The sequence below is a fragment of the Mirounga leonina genome, unplaced genomic scaffold, assembly GCF_011800145.1.
Source record: "Mirounga leonina isolate KUSES-001 unplaced genomic scaffold, KU_Mleo_1.0 Mir_174, whole genome shotgun sequence".
NCBI classification, from domain to species: domain Eukaryota; kingdom Metazoa; phylum Chordata; class Mammalia; order Carnivora; family Phocidae; genus Mirounga; species Mirounga leonina.
The window spans coordinates 79585039-79604862 of NW_023270451.1; the positions used below are offsets into that span (position 1 = coordinate 79585039).

The 19824-nt window shown below is 39.2% G+C and overlaps 1 long non-coding RNA gene and 2 pseudogenes across 1 annotated transcript in view; all 3 read left to right on the forward strand.

The window, feature by feature from the left end:
• Positions 1–904: 904 nt before the first annotated feature.
• LOC118020584 lies at positions 905–2060 on the forward strand (annotated as a pseudogene).
• A 2753-nt stretch (positions 2061–4813) lies between these two features.
• LOC118021212 overlaps positions 4814–19824 on the forward strand; it is a 51954-nt gene continuing 36943 nt past the window's right edge. The window contains exon 1 of the long non-coding RNA XR_004682135.1: positions 4814–4852. This is a non-coding gene — a long non-coding RNA (uncharacterized LOC118021212). The remainder of the gene's footprint in view (positions 4853–19824) is intronic.
• On the forward strand, positions 12720–13936 carry LOC118021210 (annotated as a pseudogene).

Consider the following 19824-nt stretch of genomic DNA (forward strand, 5'->3'; position numbering starts at 1 on the left):
TCAGCAGGATTAGAAAGTTTAGAGATGTTATTGAGCAGACTAAGGTATCACCTTCTGCTCGGGTAAGTTATGGTAGAGGGAGCATTAACACAAGGATGGACTATGACAGTTTCCTAAGAGGGGAAAATAGTCAACTATTTCAGATGGAGATCAAAGTAAGAGGAGATCAAAGGAAAAGATAATCAACAGTCTTTTCACTGAGTTAATTCCAGTTAATGATGTTCCATCACACTATTGTCTCCAAACCATAACTCTCACTACACAGGATACATACAGAGTCAGCAAATGTGCAGCCAGTTTTCCATTTTGTCTTAGTTAATAGGCAAATATGTGTGGCAAGTATTTGAGCTCCTATCATTTATTAGGGAAGCAAGTTAATGCATCTTTGACTTTGATTTGTTTCTTCACAGACATACCCTGCCTATCAGTGCTATGCTGCTCTTCCAAAGGAGGATGAAAACATTACAGATTCTTTCCTCTTACCCTCTCACACTGATAAAAGACAAGCAGGTGAAGATTTTCAAAACAGAGGCTGATCGCCCCAGGTCTTCATTCTTTACTTCCCTGACCCTGAAATGTAATTTTGACAATTTGTTCCTACTGAAAAATCTATTTTATATTTGCTACCTTCTAACTTGCAACCTAAAATTTCTGATTTTAAAAGGATGGAAATTTAGTATTTCATTTTCATAGAGACTCCAGAAGTAAAATAGTAAATTAAAAAAAAAACAGTTAATACCTGTTAGGCCCCATTCAATATGGATTTTGAGGCGAGAAGAGGGAAATACTTGCATCCAACAAAGAAGTAAACAAACTCCATGCCTTGGAATGGGCCCTAAATAAGAGAAGCATGTTTTACAGTTAATCATTTCATCTCAAATGTCTAAGCATTTTCATAAAACCTTTCCTATTTAAGGAAGGAGAAGAGTTTTCTCCTTCCTTGAATCTGAGCCATATCAATGGGTTCTATTGTGGTCCCAAACCCTGAAGGAGACATATAATCTGGGAAAGCACACAGTGCAATGTCACATGGCTGTTTGGTCGAAATGACCTCGTCAGGCCCCCTGCCACCTTAAGTATCTGGTGCTCATTGATTTATAACTTGGATTTGGTCCTCAGAGTCTCATGGGCAGAGAAAACCCAGACATGGATGAATGAGTTCATTCTGCTGGGGCTGTCCAGCTGCTGGGACACTCAGCTCTCCCTATTTGTCCTTTTCCTGGTCATGTATCTGGTGACCATGCTGGGGAACTTCCTCCTCCTCCTCCTCATCAGACTGGACAGCAGGCTACACACACCAATGCACTTTTTCCTCAGTGTCTTGTCATTTGTGGACATCTGTTATACCAACAGCACTGTCCCACAGATGGTTGTTCACTTCCTGTCAGCCTGGAAGCCCATCCCATTCTACAGCTGTGTGTTCCAGCTCTTCATCTCCCTGGCGATGGGCAGCTCTGAGTTCTTCCTGCTGGGAGCCATGGCTTATGACCGCTCTGTGGCGGTGTGCCATCCACTGCACCACAGTCATCATGCATGGAGGACTGTGCCTGGGGCTGGCTGCCGGCTGCTTGGCGGCTGGTTTCATGAATTCAGTGATGCAGACGATCATCATCTTTCGGCTACCTTTGTGCCGTAATGTTATTAATCACTTTACTTGTGAGATGTTGGCTGTGCTGAGGCTGACCTGCGTGGACATCTCCTTCAACAAGGTCATGGTGGCCATCTCAGGATTTCTGGTGATCATGCTTCCCTGTTTCCTGGTTCTGTTCTCTTATGGCCGTATAGTTACTGCCAATCTGCATATTCGCTCTGCCGAAGGACGCTGCAAAGCATTTGAGACCTGTGCCTCCTACCTCACTGTGGTTTCCATGTGCTTTGGAACAGCCATCTTCACGTACTTGAGACCCACTGCTGGTTCCTCAGCAGAGCAAGAGAAGTTGGTTGCCCTGTTCTATGCTGTGGTGACCCCAATGCTGAATCCCTTAATCTACAGCTTGAGGAACAAGGAGGTAATGAGTGCTCTGAGGAGACTGTTGGGGAAACTTAGTGAAAAAAGGTAAAGATTCAAAAGATTTCTCCTTCCTTCCAATAGCCCAAATAACAATATTTCAAACAAAGAGGAAATGATTGACATGCCCTTTTCCCTGGATTAACCAATAAGGTGGATCATGGTGAACACATTTTTGAAGACCAACTTTTCACATTAGTCCAGATTTTCACTATGTATTACTGCCCTACTGTACATAAGGTAAAAAAAAAAAAAAAAAAAAAAAAAGCCTTCAATTATTAAGCTTGGGCCTGCTGGGTTAGCTGTCCTTCTAGAGCTCACATTCCCCCTTCTCCTTTCTTATTCCTCCTGCATTTGCCCCTAGGAAATGCAATGTGAACGGTGAAAGTTTTGGAGCATTGACATCTTTATAATACATTGTCTCATCTGAAGAATGTCTTTGAGGTTATTTAGATAATCTTTTTTGTGCTATTTAAAGTTTTAATATTTTCTCCATATTTGTTTAACAGATATTTGTTAAACATACTATATGGCAGACACTCTTCCAGGTATTGTGGATACAACAGTGAAAAGCAAGCAAAAGTCTCTGCCTTCATGGAGATTACATTCTACTTAAGGGAAATAATAAATATAAGAAACAATTAATGTATATAGTATATTATAGGTATTACTTGCTACAGAGGAAAATGGGAAAAGAAGAGGAAGAATACTGGAAGGACTAAAAGTTTTGGCAAAGAGCTCCATAGAAATCATGTATTCTCTCTGCTGAGAAATTCCTAAATACTTTATAATTTATGTTGCTATTATAAATAGTAGTTCTTTCTTATTAAATCTAATTGTTGAACATTTTTTTCAGATATATAATATTATCTGTAAAAAATGGTAGTTTTCCTTATAATCTTTGTATGTCTCAATGTACTTCTTTTCTCATATATCGTAGCTCAGGACCTCTAACGTCAGGTCAAACAATAGCTGTGATAGCAGGTATCCTTCTGGTTCCTGATCCAAGGAAAGCATCTACAGATTCTCCATTAGGTATAATGTTCACTGTGGATTTAGGGCATTTAAATTTTATTAAATTTAGTTTTTAAGAAAGAAGTGTAATAAAGTGAGAGAGTACCTGCCCTCGTATGCATCAAAGCAGATTATATATAAGTACAATTAAAATTGTAGTATTGTTGTAGAAAAATTCATGAATCCAAATATAATCCCCAAAGAAACTTTTACATATATGAATTTAGTATATCATAGATGTATAAATTCAAGGTAATATAGGAAAATATGTACTACTAAATAAGTGATGTTGGGACACATGGCTATACTAACAGGACAAAGAAATGTCATCTTTCCTATTAATATGCCATGAAAAATTCCAAGTATCTAAAGGTGAGGAAATGATTTTACAAATGAGTTTATATTTGCTCCCTCCTAAAAATGTACTAAATAATGGTAAAAGCATAAGAGACAAGATAATAAATCCATAAAGCAAAGAGGACAATAAATTTAACAAATATATTTTATGGGAAATGCCAACAACATTTTGGAAGCTAGAAGCAACTTTTTTTCTCTTCTCTTGTCTTTTTAAGGTCCAGAGCTAACAGGCTCTACTACATTTGCCCTTCCAACTCCAGCACTCACATAGGCAGCACTCTGCAGGCACATTATTTTGTTCAGAAAGTGGGTCTCAGGGGCACCCAGGTGGCTCAGTTGGTTGAGCTTCTGACTCTTGATTGTTGGCTCAGGTCATGATCTCAGGTTCTGGAGCCCCACGTTGGACTCTGCACTCACTGGGGAGTCTGAGGATTCTCTCTCCCTCTCCCTCTGTCCCTCCCCCTGCTTGCTCTCCCTCTATCTCAAATAAGTAAATAAATCTTAAAGAAAAATAAAGAAAGTGGGTCTCAGACCATTGGCTGGGAGAAAATGCTATTGTCAAAGCTCCATTCTCCCCACCTTATTGGGGAGAATGAATCAGAATAAGTTGGGGAGAATGAATCACAAGCCCATTCCTGGGGCAATGCCACGTAGCTGAGCAGAGGGTGAGAGCAGCCTAGTCACACTCACAGGGACAAGGCACATGAGTGGAAATCTCCCTCCCTCTTGGAGAAGGGAATACACTGGGCTTCTACAGGTTTCACTACATCCTCACTCGAGTTTTCCCACACAGTATGGCTGCACTTTTATTAAGGATTCTGAACACTGAAAATCTCTAAGTATAAACCAGGGTATGGAAGATTATCTCCCTTAGAGGAAAAGTCAAAAGCTCTAAGAAGTTTACAGGATGTGGTGGTAGAATTCCAAACCTAGAGAGCAGCCCTACCCTAGGCTGCATCTGTCCAGGGACTGGCATAAAAAAGTCTCCCTGCCCACACTAAGAGCAGACAGTGAAGCACAAAGCATCCCATTGGCCCCCTGAGTTGCCTGGCTGGGGGCTATTGTTCAAAGGAATGTGGAGATGGGTGAACTGCAATGAGGAATTTGAGATGTAATCACATTTTCATGCTCATAAAGTGGAATAAAATTTCCACCATGTAAAGGTGGTGTCACTGAAGACTCCAGATGCACCCCATCCCCTTGAGAAATTAAAGTTTGGAGAGCTCCTTCCCATGCTCTGGGGACAAGGAAACAAAACTTGGGATTTGCAAAGTTGAAATGTAGGTTAGGCTGTTTGATGCAGAAGCAACCAGACAGAGGAGGAGGGAAAATAAAATAAATCTAACAAACAAAGCATAATTGGCCCCTTGAGATTTCATCACTAAAGTTAGAGAAAGTTACCTGTTCTAATTGCACTTGCCTCAAATTTCACAACTTGCCCACCTCTGCCATCGCCTCCTCCACTCTCCAGAGGTGAGTCAGCCATTGTCAGTCTCTTTTAAACACGTATTTAGCAACATGATTTATGAAACCAGGTTCCTGTAATCCGTAGTCCCTCCTGTATTCTTCAAGCCTAAGAGCATGGCAGCTTGACATGGTTGTCCTCTCCTGGAGATTTGTCCAAAGAACATGTGTTCCGGCTATTCGAATTAGGAAGCCAGAATTTTCAAGTGATTTAAGGGTCCCCCACCTGTGGTGGCCTGAGCCTGCTAACAAGTTGGCACTGGTCTTCATCTTTGCTTTTCACCCATCGACTCCTGGAAAGAGGGTCCAGGTGCCAGGTCTGTGCTGATGGGCCTTTTCTTTGCTGATGCCAGTAGAAAGATGACTCCCTCAGAGACTAGCTCTTTCCCCTGTACACGAAATTTCTGTTTTGAGAACAAGTCTTTAGAGTAACATCCTTGTCTGAAATGCTTCCTGCAACTGTCCATCTGGGGCTGGTCAGGAATCTAATATAGCTTTGCTAGGTCTCACTGTCCACACTTGCATGCTGAATGGGCTGCTTAGCTGATGCATGTTGTTAAAATAGTAATTTTCAAGTTTATTTCCATTTGTTTATTAATTTAATAAAGCATTTTATTACGTTTTTTATTGCTGGATAACTATGTGTATATTCCTCCAGGAAAGGCATAGTTTATGCCATTATCTCTATTTTACAGATATGAAAACTGATGTGCTAGGATTTTAGGGAAATATATGCGTTTCCATAATGCTTCATTCCAGTGGAAGAGGTCTTTCAAAATGAAAATCAAATGTTCAAGCTGCATGAAAATGATCCAAAGATGCAGAGCTGTTGGTAATGATAAATGCAGCTATTCTGCTTGAAATAAAAATTTGTGCGGGTTACTCACCATGCCTGGTTCTAGCTTAAAGCTCATTCTCTAAGTAGTCTGGGGCAAGGTAGAGAAAACAGTGTAACACTGGAGCAGGGCTAGATGGGAGATGAGCAGAGGGGAGGGGAGGGGAGGGGAAGGAAAGGGAGGGGAGAGGAGTCCTTACCTGTAGGAGGCAGCTGTGCCATCCCCCTCTTTCTTTCCTTTTACTTCACCTTTGCCCCATGTCCCTCTCCTTTCAAAACTAATCTAAAAGCTCAGAGGAAAGGGATATGGGTTTCTGATCATCTCTGGTGTGCTTTGGCAATGCTGAGATGACTGGTAAAGTATTTCTCCTCTTTGCAAAGCAGATTATGATAAAGTGGCTGAAGACAAGAAATAATTCAATAATGCCTTAGCTAAGTGTCTTTGAGTCTTCTATCTTTTGGCGAGGAATTTGGGGTTTTTCAATAATGTAACTGAGGAAAAATTTGTCCTAAAGAGGTGTGTGTGTGGGGGGAGGGGTGGGTGGTGGGAGGGTTGTCCTGAAAGATCTCACTGTTCATATTTTCTGAGAATTCATCAATTTCTCTGGTAAATGTATTTTGAGCAGGATTTCTTTTTTTTTTTAATTTCTTTTTTATTTTTTTTATTCTTATGTTAATCCCCATACATTACATCATTAGTTTTAGATGAAGTGTTCCATGATTCATTGTGCATAACACCCAGTGCTCCATGCAGAATGTGCCCTCCTCAACACCCACCATCCAGGCTAACCCATCCACCCACCCCCCTCCCCTCCAGAACCCTGTTTGTTTTTCAGAGTCCATCGTCTCTCATGGTTCGTCTACCCCTCCAATTTCCCCCGCTTCATTCTTCCTCTCCCGCTACCTTCTTCTTCTTTTTTTTTTTTTCTTAACATATATTGCATTATTTGTTTCAGAGGTAGAGATCTGAGATTCAACAGTCTTGCACAATTCACAGCGCTTACCAGAGCACATACCCTCCCCAGTGTCTATCACCCAGTCACCCCAACCCTCCCACCCCACCCCCCACTCCAGCAACCCTCAGTTTGTTTCCTGCAATTAAGAATTCCTCATATCAGTGAGATCATATGATACATGTCTTTCTCTCTTTGACTTATTTCACTCAACATAATACCCTCCAGTTCCATCCACGTCATTGCAAATGGCAAGATGTCATTCCTTTTGATGGCTGCATAATATTCCATTGTATATATATACCACATCTTCTTTATCCATTCATCTGTCGATGGACATCTTGGCTCTTTCCACAGTTTGGCTATTGTGGACATTGCTTTGAGCAGGATTTCTAACATGATAGAACCAAATTCTAGAAAATTTCACTGCAAAGGACTAAAAATAACACTCTGGGATTGAACACTAAGATAAATAAAATATGGGAAGCTCTGGTATATAAAATATTGGATAATTTTAGCAATGTGTTAATTGATTAAATGTCAAGAAAAGGTCATCGATAAATATTTTTTCTTTTCTCCCATTTTCATTGTTCCTTTTCTTCCTCATTTGATTTCATTTCAATTTCCTTTACTTTTTCACTGTACTCTTTTTTTAATTTTGTCTTCCTTTCTGGTTTCTTTTTTCCTGTCTGACCATTAATTCTCTCTCTGACTTTTTTCCCTTTTTCCCTAGAGAGCTTCTCAATGACTTTGCTCATTTATTTATTCTTATTTGCATCTCAATATCCTCTCCTCTTCCTCTGCTTACCTTTTGCATACGTTTCTCCTTCAGATATTTATTTACTACTTGTTTATTTAAGTTTGGGCTAGTTTTAATTTTTTTAAAGAAGATATTTAATGAAAGACATTCAATGAAGATTTTTTAAATTGGGTTATAATTCATATCACACAAAATTAAGCATTTTGTAGTGCATAATTCAGTGTCAGTACATCCCAGAGTTGTGATTTTATGTTGTGAAGGTACAGCTAAATAGTTATCAAAGAACTGTGAACAGCTTGGGCATGAGAGAGTGTATGGGACCATTGTGTGGGACCGCAAGAGGGCGCTCTGGAAGCATTCCTCTGACCGGAAAGAACTGCATCTCTTCGCCTGTATAATTCTTGGGCTTACCTACATGGACACTCAACATTTTACCTCTCTGCCGTGGGTGTGATTACCAAATGACCTGGAAACGTAGCCTGCTTTTTATGTTATTGTGACAGTAACTATTTACACAAACAGAGGGGGGGATATGTTGGCACTATTTATAAGCACTCACCACTAAGGAGAATAGAGTCCAAATTACGTATGGGATGCAGATCAGAAGGGACAAATCTCCCAACCAGACAAGACTCATCCCCACAGTCCAGGATCCTTTGTCGTGACTCATCTTTTCCTTGTTAGGGATAGTCCTTTGGCTAGACAAAATTATACTTAGGTTTAATCATCTTTTGCAAGCTGATTTTAAAAAACTAGCACATACCTTTATCCATTTCTGATATTAGGTGTCCATTATTGTCCACAATCATAGCCCTTCATCTTTTCCTAAGGGAGGAAGAAAGGACTCCCTGCCATGGACCCATCTTGTAGTCATCACTATATGAGACACAAAGTAGAAGCATGATCACCTTTCCAAGTCTGTAAAAGAGGCCAGTGAATCATGTTCTGCAAGAAGAAGAGAGTTTCTAAATGAAGGAGATGTGCTTTGTTTCTCCTTGTCCTGTTATTGGCGAGGACTGAAAGCCAGACTTCAACTTCCCAGGTAAGCGGGAGGCACCTACTCTGTTCCACCAGGACTCAGAGGTGAATGGGATCAAAAGTAGGAGCTCAGTCCTCTTGACATGTCTTGATTTTTTTTTTTTTAAGATTTTATTTATGGGCGCCTGGGTGGCTCAGTTGGTTAAGCGACTGCCTTCGGCTCAGGTCATGATCCTGGAGTCCCGGGATCGAGTCCCACATCGGGCTCCCTGCTCGGCAGGGAGTCTGCTTCTCCCTCTGACCCTCCCCCCTCTCATGCTCTCTAACTCATTCTCTCTCTCAAATAAATAAATAAAATCTTTAAAAAAAAAAAGATTTTATTTATTTGTCAGAGAGAGAGAGAGAACACAGGCAGGGGGAGCGGCAGGCAGAGGGAGAAACAGGCTTCCCTCTGAGGAAGGAGCCCAATGAGGGACTTGATCCCAGGACCCTGAGATCATGACCTGAGCTGCAGGCAGATGCTTAACGGACTGAGCCACCCAGGTGTCCCAATATGTCTCCTGATTTTATGTTAGGTGAATCCATAGCCTTTAAACGGTGACTATCACTGTGCAGCACATGGGTTATGTTGTGCATAGAAGCACTAGGGATGTGCCCCAGGTTATCAGGTAACCCTGTTTACTGCTCACTCCTCCTCTGTCTAGTCTCTTTATCTCCTTTGACGCCTGAAAATAATAGGCCAAAATTCAGGGTGTTGTTGTCAAGATTATTATATCATATTAATTATTAGATATATAAAGTATTTAGTATAATTTGGTACAGAGTAAGGAATAAATAAAATGTTTGTTTATATCAACTTGATATAGAAACAAGTACAGTTACAGTTTTTAATTCTTCTCATAACATTTTTTCCCACCCAGGGAATTTTTGCACTCTCGATGGGCAAGAGTGTTTCAGGAGCTTGTTTTCTTCCCACCATCTGCCCCCAAAAGAACAGATAAGATTAAGATTTTCTAAAACTGAACTGACTATTCTGTGATTCACAGGGCAATTGATTTGGGTAAGTCATTTGAAACAACTTTACAAAGAAACAGGATTTACTTTGACTTTAACACATCACTTTTTTTTAACACACCACTTTTTAAAAATATCAAATATATTTTATTTAAAAAAGCAAAATCACTCACATAAATTATGTATCACTTAGAGATGATTATGTTACTGAGCAAGCATAACATGGCTGTAATAACAAATGCCCCCCCTTTTGTATATGTTTTTGGAGACAGGTAGGAAAACACTACTTGTTTTGTTATTGTTTGTTTGATTTGTTAAAGCTGACATTTGAGTCCTGGTTATAGAAGTGCAAAGAGTGTAAATGAATCTACCATGACCCATCACCTTTGCATTTCGGCCACCTGTGTGCACCTTCTGATATAACTTGGAAAAGTGGCTGCATCACAGTTATATTTGAGCCCTCGTCAGACAGGACTGAAGAGAGGTTATCTGGAGTAAGTCTTACATACAATGTGGTACAAATCACTGGCATTGCTTTAAAGAACAGGTTACAATAGAAATACGCCTTGGAAACAATTCATCTCACTTTGGTATATTTCAGGTCTTTTTTTTTTTAAGATTTTATTTTTATTTATTTGACAGAGAGAGACACAGCTAGAGAGGGAACACAAGCAGGGGGGAGTGGGAGAGGGAGAAGCAGGCTTCCTGTGGAGCAGGGAGCCTGATGTGGGGCTCGATCCCAGGACCCTGGGATCATGACCTGAGCCAAAGGCAGACTCTTAACGACTGAGCCACCCAGGCGCCCCGGTATATTTCAGGTTTTATTAAGTGTGATTTATACAGTTGTTTGGTTTATTTCATGAAATCCTAACACAAAGCAGTAAGCACGAAATACTTTTTTCAACATCTACCTTTTCAGCAATTCTTGAAATATATATGTGTATGTATATTCACACGTGTAGCAAGAGAGAGAGATAATTCTCTTCAAAAACTGCAGATTTATGGATGTCAGAGAGAGACCTGTATTTTCTAGTGTGATCTCCTTAGCTATTGGTGAATCTCTAAAAAGCATTGGAGTGCTAAAAATACATTTACAGAAGGATAGGAAAGCACTATAAATGTATCAGTCCGTATTTTTATCAGGGTTTTCATGACGAGGAAATTTTCTAACCAGTATAATGATATAATAATATTTTGTATTCAACGTAAAATATGGCAAAATGAAAAGAAGCTGATGTACAAATAGGTATAGTGCAACAGAAATTACAAGCAAGGGAACACAAAAGAATTAAGACTATGCTATTGGTTTCTAGCCATGAAGCTAAACAACCTATTAATTTTGAACATTCTGGAAAAATATAACTCTTTTTTTTTTTTAAGATTTTATTTATTTATTTGAGACAGAGAGAATGAGAGAGAGAGAGAGCACATGAGAGGGGGGAGGGTCAGAGGGAGAAGCAGGCTCCCTGCCGAGCAGAGAGCCCAATGCGGGACTCGATCCAGGGACTCCAGGATCATGACCTGAGCCGAAGGCAGTCGCTTAACCAACTGAGCCACCCAGGCGCCCCGAAAAATATAATTCTTGAACTACCTATTTGTCCTGAAGATTTTGAATCCTGTATCTTATTACACAGTGAGGAACTTTACTTACACTTTAAGAGTTGTGAATCTCTTTGCCAATCTTGTAGCTAAGTATCTTGTTCCGGTTAATTCTGGTGTGAATGACTGGAAGTTTCCAGTGCAAGGTCTTGAATGGTTTCTTTTTTTTTTTTTTTAAAGATTTTATTTATTTATTCATGAGCGAGAGAGAGAGAGAGGCAGAGGCAGAGGCAGAGGGAGAAGCAGGCTCCCCGCTGAGCAGGGAGCCCGATGCGGGACTCGATCCCAGGACCCTGGGATCATGACCTGAGCCGAAGGCAGATGCTCAACCGACTGAGCCACCCAGGCATCCCTTGAATGGGTTTCTGATATTGTTTGATCATTTCCACTATTTTCTGTGTAACACCCAGTTTCCGAAAGCTCAGTTTTTAATAAATTCCTTGGCATTTTGGATATTATTCAAAACAATACTAAATCCTGAATATTTAATGACTAATGGTCTGAATATTGCTCTTTTCATGACAATGACTTTTAATCTTAAGTCCCACAGCCCTTTATGTTAGAAGAAGTATGACCTCTAACAATTATTCTAAGTTTTTAGGCTGAAAGTGGAAGTTTTTTTTGTTTTTGTTTTTGTTTTTAATTTATTTATTTATTTGAGAGAGAGAATGAGACAGAGAGAGAGAACATGAAAGGGGGGAGGATCAGAGGGAGAAGCAGACTCCCCGCCAAGCAGGGAGTCCGATGCAGGACTCGATTCCGAGACTCCAGGACCACGACCTGAGCCGAAGGCAGTCGCCCAACCAACTGAGCCACCCAGGCGCCCCGAAAGTGGAAGTTTTTGATAAATGCAGTTATAGTCTGCTGTCCATCAATAATTATAGCATGAATATAGCTTAGGCGCCATTGGAGTAATAATCTTTTTTTTTAGTTTTTATTTAAATTTCAGTTAGTTACCATACAGTGTAAAAGTAATAATCTTTTACATAAATCTTTCATGTACCATCACTAAAATAGCAGCTATATATACTTTCTCTTCATGCAATACCTGATTCTTGAAGTTGGCTGTCTTGGGTTGATCTCACCCAGTGCAGCCACTGTTGTGACCTAGGTAGAGAGGAGACCTTCTACTTGACACTCTCAAAATGACAAGTTACAGCAAATACATTCAAAATCATTTATTAATAAAAATGTAAGAATATTATTTAAAATATCCAGGGTTTCATGGATGCATTCCACTGAGGAGGGGTAAGTAGGGTTGTGTCTGAGATATCTAGAGGGGAAATCCAATAAGCAAAAGGAAGTTAAATAGGACTGGACATCATTCAGGATTCAGAAAAATATCTCTCATGTGAACCAAAAACTTTTTCACCAAAAAGACATGAATTCTCTATAATAACTACAAATTGAGTAGGATTTAAGTCTAAATACTTCATTAATTTCCTTCCTCCATTTAAAAGCAGATGTTTCAGAAAAGAAATTATGATCTAATAAATTGAATTAAAGAATGTAACTTCTTTACTCCTTGATTTCTAGCTGCACAGCTGGGTCCCATTGTGTTCCTCATCTATGGATACATTCAAGCAGGGTTTGGATGATGATTTGGCTGAGATGTTCTAGGAGAACTTTGGTTCAGATGGGTAGGCTCTCTCTATATGGTCTGAAAGTCACCCTTCTAATCCCAAGTTTTTGTGATTTGGCTTTTCAACATCTTCAGAGTTTGGTCCTTGGAAACTCATGGGCCAGGAAAATAAAACCCAGACATGGGTGAGTGAGTTCATCCTACTGGGGTTGTCCAGTGACCTGGAAAACTCAAGTCTTCCTCTTTGTCCTCGTCCTGACAATGTACTTGGTGACTCTTGTGGGAAATGTCCTCATTCTTATTATGATCAGACTGGACAGCAGACTTCATAACCCCATGTACTTCTTCCTTGGTGTTTTATCCTTTGTGGACCTTTGTTATGCAAACAGTTTTGCCCCACAAATGCTGGCCCTCCAGCTCTCAGGCCAGAAGTCCATCCCATTCTATAGCTGTATGCTCCAGCTCTACATCTCCCTGGCATTGGGTGGGTCTGAGTTCTTCCTGCTGGGAGCCATGGCTTATGACCGCTCTGTGGCGGTGTGCCATATGCTGCACCACAGTCATCATGCATGGAGGGCTGTGCCTGGGGCTGGCTGCTGGCTGCTTGGTGGCTGGTTTCATGAATTTGTTGATGGAAACAATCATTACCTTCCGGCTTCCCCTGTGTCACAATGTTATTAATCACTGTGCCTGTGAGACTCTAGCAGTGCTATGGTTAGCCTGTGTGGACATCTCCTTCAACGAGGTCATGGTGGCCATCTCAGGATTTCTGGTGATCGTGCTTCCCTGTTTCCTGATTCTATTCTCCTATGGTCGTATAGTTACTGCCATTCTGCAAATTCGTTCTGCCTAGGAATGTAGCAAAGCCTTTGGGACTTGTGCTTCCCACCTCACTGTGGTTTGCATGTGCTTTGGGGCTACCATCTTCACCTACCTGGGTCCACAGTCAGCCTCCTCAGTGGAAATGGAGAAAATTGTCGCTCTATTCTATGCTGTGGTGGCACCTATGTTGAATCCCTTGATCTACAGCTTGAGGAATAAGGAAGTTATGGCTGCTTTTCAAAAGGTTCTAGAGAAATTCAGAGATTAAGAGTAAAGACTGTTAAGAACTTCTTGTTAGCTATCATCAAAACCAAAAGGGAGATAGGCTGAGGGTATACAGGACTCCCTTACTTACACTAAGGAAGACTAACATGGCCTTGCATATGGATAAAGCATCCCTCCACCTGATTAATGAATTTCCTCATATAGGCCAGTGCAAGATAAGTCACATGTCAGTGATCCATGAGAGGACTTCTTCTTAGATCATCTTCCCTCAGATATCCAGTGGTATTTAGACTTCATCTGCCCATTTTAAAAATTTTATTAGCATATCAATGTATAAAGAAATGATCTGCAGCTTTGTCCAGCAGACCTGGTGTGGAATGAATGGAGAGATGAATTCCACCAATTAGTTTTGCTTTTACCTGGTGGAGCAGAATGGAGAATGTATTTTCCTCTTTCTATATGACAATGCTCCATTTATTGTAGAACAACCTTATTTCCTCCAGGATAAACACAAATGGTTTCTTTAACTCTTTCTCAAATGATGGCAGTTTTAGAACTTTCAACACCATTTGTGCTTTAGTCTAGAGTATGACATGATATTCTGAAATAAATAATATATGATGCTATATTTGTTCACCCCAATATGTTGGTTCTCATTTTCTTCTTTTTTAAAGATTTTATTTATTCATTTGAGACAGAGAGATACAGAGAGAGAGCATGAGCAGGGGGAGAGGCAGAGGGAGAGGGAGAAGCAGACTCCCCGCCGAGCAGGGAGCCTGACATGGGGCTCCATCCTAGGACCCGGAGATCATGACCTGAGCCAAAGGCAGATGCTTAACCATCTGAGCCACCCAGGTGCCCCTCTTGTATGCTTTTCAAGGATCAAATTTGTTTGTAATATGCAAAATATCTGTGGCTTCACTATAGTCTTTTTTTTTATTGTAGCAATATATATATAAAACATTAAAATTTGCCAATTTAGCCATTTTAAGGGTACAATTTGGTGACATTAATTACTTTCTCAATGTTGTGCAAACATTACCATTATTTCCAAAATTATTCATAACTGTAGTTTTTTATTAAACTAATTTCCCAAGACCTATAAACTGTTCACAAAATCTCCATACCCACTGCATTCTTATTTTGTTAAAGCTTAAATGAAGACATGTGTATTTAGCTCTGCTAATTATTATTATTGATTTTCATGCATTACACCAGCCCACCAAGAATATTTTGAATCTTGATTCTCAAATTTATTCCATTAGTTTGCTTTCTCTGTTTCATAGACATAATAAACACAAAAATTATGAAAAGAATTACCAAGTACTACATGTCAGTTTTATATCACTGTGAACCTATTTCCACATTGAAAACCTTTATTGAGGAGATTTTGTACATGCTTTTAAATCTACTTTAAAATAGATTATTCAAGCATATTTTAATCATTTTATCTAGAAGCATATAATAAGACTTTGTCAAATACCTTTTTAACTGTTATATTCTGGTCCTCGCCTGTTTGCATATAAGTGTGCTAAATTTACATAATAACAATTCCTGATGTTCTGAGCTCCATCTGATTATAATCTGGAAGTGGAGTATATTCTTGTACTTCCTATGCCCAGATCTTGAACATCCCCAGGGATGTTAATGTGTAACTTGAAGGTCTTTATATTGCACTCATCTCTGGTTCTCTGGAACCCCTGCAAGGATGGGTGTCAGGTGAAGTAAAAAATGACCTCACACATCAAAGCCAATGCCTATGCCTCTGTAAAATTCCTCTAGATTCATCTTTTAGTAACAGATTATCTTCAGTTTCTCAAGAGTATGTTCTTCAAAGTACAGCTGTAAGACTAATGAATCTAGGTCTTTTATGCTAGAGCTCTATACATTTATTGAGGGTGGAATAGAGGGAGAGAGGGAAGGAGGGAGGGAAAGACTGGCAAGTGGTCAACCATCGCCTAAAATGGTTGAATGTGACATTAGTACAGACTAAGTCAACTATAGTGAAATTGTTTACCAAAGGAAAATCAAAGACTAAGTCTGGGTATTTGTGTCTGTGCACTGGACATTCCATAGCAGTAAAAAAGTCCCTTTGACATTCTTTGATACTCAGAGACTGGTCTGTCCAGCCTTCCTTGAAGACATCTAGTGAGCAATAGATGCTGTATTAGTTTGCTAGGGCTGTCATAACAAAATATCACAGCTTGAGTGGCTTAAACAACAGAAATTTATTTTCCTACAGTTTTAGAGGCTGGAAGTCCAAGATCAAGACATTGACAACGTTATTCCCTTGGAGGCCTCTCTCCTTGGCTTGCAGGTGGCTGCCTTCTTGCTGTGTCCTCAGATGGTCTTTCCCCCATGTATGCATGTCTGTGTCCTAATCTCCTCTTCTTATAAGGATATCAGTCATATTGCATTAGGGCCTGCACATATGACCTCATTTTACTTTAATTACATTTTTAAAGCCCTTTTCTCCAAATACAGTCATATTTTGAGGTACTGGGGGTTAGGGCTCTAACATATGAATTTTGGTGGGACATAATTAAGGCTGTAACAAATCGGAACCCCACATCCTGAACTATCAGCCTGTCTGCTCTGGTCGAACCAAAACTAACCTATACACTGTGTTGTTAAAAAGAAAAAAAAAACTTATTGTATCAATCTATCAACCTATTGATATAGAAAGCATACATAGTTAGTATGCATTATTTGTTCTTATTGAACTTCAACTTGTTCCTGGTGAGTGCTAACAATAGGCTACTAAATGCTCACAGTGTTTGATAGTTAATCCTAGAATTTTGCCATGCTAATATGTGTTTTCAAATCCAATGTCCTGATAATTTTGAAAATTTTAAGTAAATACTCTATATTTGTTTGTCCTTAACTTCCTGGTACAGATCCTATTCTCTGTGGTTCCTCACAGATTACAATAGGGAGCAGGGAAATAACATATACTAGTCTTCTAGAATCCTGGGATAAAATTCAGAATCCGGATGAATGCAATTAACTTAAAATAGCCAGTTTGTTCTTTTGTGCATCATGGGAGGAAATCATTTTCTTTCCTTTATTATATACAGGTCATTTCATTTGATGAAAAGATTAGCTTAGCCTTCTGTCTCACACCTTTTATCTGTGCATTAACATCAGATCTTCTTCTCTAAAGAGAGCCCTGTTTTTTTTTTCTTCTAGGTCTTTTACTTAAAATATCATGAACTTCTTAAATTCTTCACTTTATTTATTTATTTATTTTTAAAGATTTTATTTATTTATTTGACAGAGAGTGAGAGAGGGAACACAAGCAGGGGGAGTGGGAGAGGGAGAAGCAGGCTTCCCGCTGAGCAGGGAGCCCGATGCGGGGCTCGATCCCAGAACCCTGGGACCATGACCTGAGCCGAAGGCAGCCGCTTAACCGACTGAGCCACCCAGGCGCCCCTCTTCACTTTATTTTTAGCATTTTAAGTCACACCTTGCTTAGTTTTCCTGTTATTAACTGTAATTACTGAAAACTTCATTTAAATTAAGGAGGAACTGATGTTGTATATGAAAGAGTCTCACCATATTAAAAAAAAGTCTATAGATGCATTGGTGAAATAACTGAACTTCAAGTGTAATGAAAATTTACAAAGATCTAGAACATAAAACAAAAGAGTCACTTAGAAAATATTTTTTCTATTGCTGTATAACAAATTATTACAAATTTAGCAGCTGAACACCACACAGATTTCTGTTTCTGTTGGTTGGTTCTATTTCTGTTGGTCCAGGCACAACCTAAACACGCTGTCTGCTCAGGATCACACTCAGCTCAGGTCAAGGTGTCAGTCAGAGCTATGACCTCATCTGAGATTCAGCGTCCATTTCCAAGTTCACTCACTGTTGGAAGAATCCATTTTCTTGCAGCTGTCTGACCGAGATGCCCATTATCTTGCTTGTTGTTAATTGGTAAAAGTTTATAATAAGCTCCTAGAAGTCTTTGCTACATGTCTTTGCTACATGTCTCTGTCCTCACAACATGGCAGTTTGCTTCTTCAAGAGCTGCAGGAGAATCTCTACTGTTTTGAATCTCTGACTTCGAGGAAAGCCTGGATACCTTTAAAGGGTGCACTTGATCAGGTCAGGCTCGCTCAGGATATCTCTCTTCTGAATAAATAAAATCCAACTGATTAGGGGTCTTAATTACATCTTCAAAATCCCCTCTTCCATGTAGTGTAACATTATCACAGGAGTGAGATCCTATCATATTCACAAGTCATATTCATACTCAAGGTGAGAGAACTCTACAGAGCATAGACACCAAGAGGTGGGAATCCCAGGGGCCAAATTAGAATTCTGCCTATGAGAGCTGGAATCAGTCTTTGCAATTTTAGATGACAGAAGGCGATGGAATATCTATATACAGAATCCTGAGAGTAAATGTTAGTAAAGAAAAATTCTTTATTAGATCAAGGCACTATTCACTATTTTTAAATAGGCTTTATTGTTTAGAGCCATTTTAGGTTCACAGTAACTATGAGCAGAAGATACAGAGATTCCCTATATCTTCCTTGTCCCCTCCCATGCATAGCCTGCCTCATTACCAACATCCCCCACCAGAATGGTGCATTTGTTACCTCTGATGAACCTATATTGATACATTATTATTCCAAAATCCATTGTTTACATTAGGGTCCACTCTTATTGTTTACATTATGTGGGTTTGGACAAATTTGTGATGACATGTATCCACTATTATAGGATTATACAGAGTAGTTTCACTGATCTAGAAATCCTCTATACTCCATCTTTTCATCCCTCTCTCCCCGCAAGTCCCTGACAACCATTGTTTTTTTTTTGGTTTGTTTGTTTGTTTGTTTTTTATTGTCTCCATAGTTTTGCCTTTTCCAGCATGTCAGAGTTGGAATCATACAGTATGTAGCCTTTTCAGATAGGCTTCTTTCACTTAGTGATATGCATTTATGTTTTTTCATGGCTTATGGCTCATTTCTTTCTGGAACTGAATAATGTTCTGAATATTCTGAATAATAATTTGGAACTGTATAATTGTCTGCATGTACCACAGTTATTTATCCATGCACCTACTGAAGAACATCTTGGTTGCTTTCAGATTTGGGCAATTATGAATACAGTTACTATTAACATTTGTGTGCAGGACATAAGTTTTTGACTCCTTTGGGTAAATACCAAGAAGGATGATTGCTGGATTGTATGGTAAGAATATGTACTTTTGTAAGAAACCTCCCAGCTGTCTTCCAAAGCACTTGAAAGAGGTTTAACTAATAGGCCAATAAGTGTAAAACAAAATAATTAGGATAATTAATATGAAAAGGTAGAAAAGCAGAAAGGGGAAACAAAAAAGTGAAACAAAAATAGAAAGCAAATAGAAAATCAATAGATTTAAATGTATGTTTACTCATAATAATATTAAATTAAAATGGCCTAAATACAGTTATTAAAAGACAGAGGACATGATGTAGGATAACATAGATCCAAGTATGTGCCTTCTAAAATCAATCCATTTTTCGTATGAAATTTCCTTTCCCTCCAAATCTTGAAAATACTGTAATTTTTCCAATCTTTACCAACTTGAAAGAATATACAGATCTCATTCTTAATTGCTGTTCTTTGTTTACCAAAGATCAAATAAATTGAACATTTCCTTAAAAAAATAAAATAAATCCATTTTTTAAAAGATTTTATTTATTTATTTGACAGAGAGAGAGACAGCGAGAGAGGAAACACAAGCAGGGGGAGTGGGAGAAGGAGAAGCAGGCCTCCCGCCAAGCAGGGAGCCCCATGCAGGGCTTGATCGCAGGACCCTGAGATCATGACCCAAGCCGAAGGCAGTCGCTTAACCAACTGAGCCACCCAGGTGCCCCGAAATAAATCCATTTTTAATATAAAGACATAAATGGATTCAAAGTAAAAAGATGAAAAGTATATACCTTGCAACACTAAAATCAGAAAGCTGGAGTGACCATATTAATATCAAATGAAGTAATCAGCAGAATAAAAAATATTACCAGGGGAAAAAGTATGACATTAATGATAAGAGTATTGATTAATCAAGAGCACATAAATATTCTAATAATCTAATAACAGAGCTACAGATACATAAAAAATAAATAGACAAATCCACTACTATTATTGGAGATGTTAACATCATTCTTCCAGTATTTGATAGATCAATTAGACAAAAACCGATAAATATATGCAGAC